Source organism: Fringilla coelebs, assembly GCF_963513975.1.
Source record: "Fringilla coelebs genome assembly, chromosome: 1".
In the NCBI taxonomy this organism is placed as follows: Eukaryota; Metazoa; Chordata; class Aves; order Passeriformes; family Fringillidae; genus Fringilla; species Fringilla coelebs.
In genome coordinates this window covers 40,640,063-40,641,340 of record NC_140028.1, presented here as the reverse complement: position 1 = coordinate 40,641,340, position 1,278 = coordinate 40,640,063, and positions in this window count along the sequence as shown.

Sequence of the window (1,278 nt, the reverse complement as noted above, 5' to 3'; positions counted from 1 at the left end):
GGCGCCAGGCAGCGCGCGTCGAGCGCCGGCCGCGGGAGGCAGGCAGCGCTGCCGCTCGCCGAGAGCGGGGGCGGGGCTGCGGCCGCCGCGCACCGCGGGGCCCCCAAAAAGCCCCAAACCCAGCGAAAGTACGGTGAGATGTCTGACCTCTGACGGCCTTCACTGCGCACTGAACCGAGTCCGACCGAGCTCAAGAAGCATTTGGACAACGCTCTTCAGGCCCACGGTGTCATTCTTCGGTGTCCTGTGCGGGGCCAGGAGTCGGACTCCATGATCCTCGTGGATCCTTTCCAAATCAGGACCGTCTGTGATTCTGTGACCCTCTTACCCTCTCCATCTCCCAGCAATGCTGCTAGCGCTGCCCCTGTTCGTACCCGCGGACACAGTGCGAACCACGCCGCCCGGAATCCCCTTCCTACGGCCGCGCTTTTCTTCGGCTGGCAGGAGGCTCAGAATTACAGCAGACACTGACTGTTCACTGGCGTCAAAGGGATGGGGAAAAGCTCCCGGCCCCTCTGACAGAAAAGGTTTTTATACCTACATCTTTTTAATAGTTACTTTTATATTAAATCGAGTGAGGTTTTCAAATTGCAGCTTCAGAGTGAAGTTTGGAAGATACAGGGCTTCGAGGCAGTACAACAGAGCTGGAGATAAACTTTGGCATTGGCCAAGCATCACAGTGTGAGGTGCTACCGTGCTTCTAAGTCTTAGATCTAATTTAAATCTTGTGTGTGTTTCAGTGGGACATACCACATTTATAAAGTTTGACATATAATATTAAACATAATTACTAATGGAAGTCTGTTCAGCAGCTGAGCTAGATGCCTTCTTACTATGATTTTTGATTGAGAACAGCATCATGAAAACCATTTTTGCTGTAAAACAGGAGTGTTTACTTCACAACAGCAGTAGGCACATCTGAAGGTCACAGGAAGATTATCCCTTCCTAAGATCCAGGAGGGTGCTTACACAGCCACTCAAATCCATCATTAATAAGCAGTCAAATGCAGTGGATGGCCCAGTTGTGAACCAATGCACATTTTGGAGAACAGGCAAGGCACACCTTTTCCTCCAACAGCACTCAAGGAAGCCATTATAGCAAAAACCATCAGCACACTCGTCTATCATGCACTGGGCAGCAAGACTGTCCTGTGTTTTGAAGCCAAATAGAGACAAGTGGGTTTTGGGCACTTCTGCATCCTGCTCAATGGACACCATGGTCAACTCTAAGGCCTGCACATATTAGAAGCAATTAATATTATTTGAGACTTACACAGG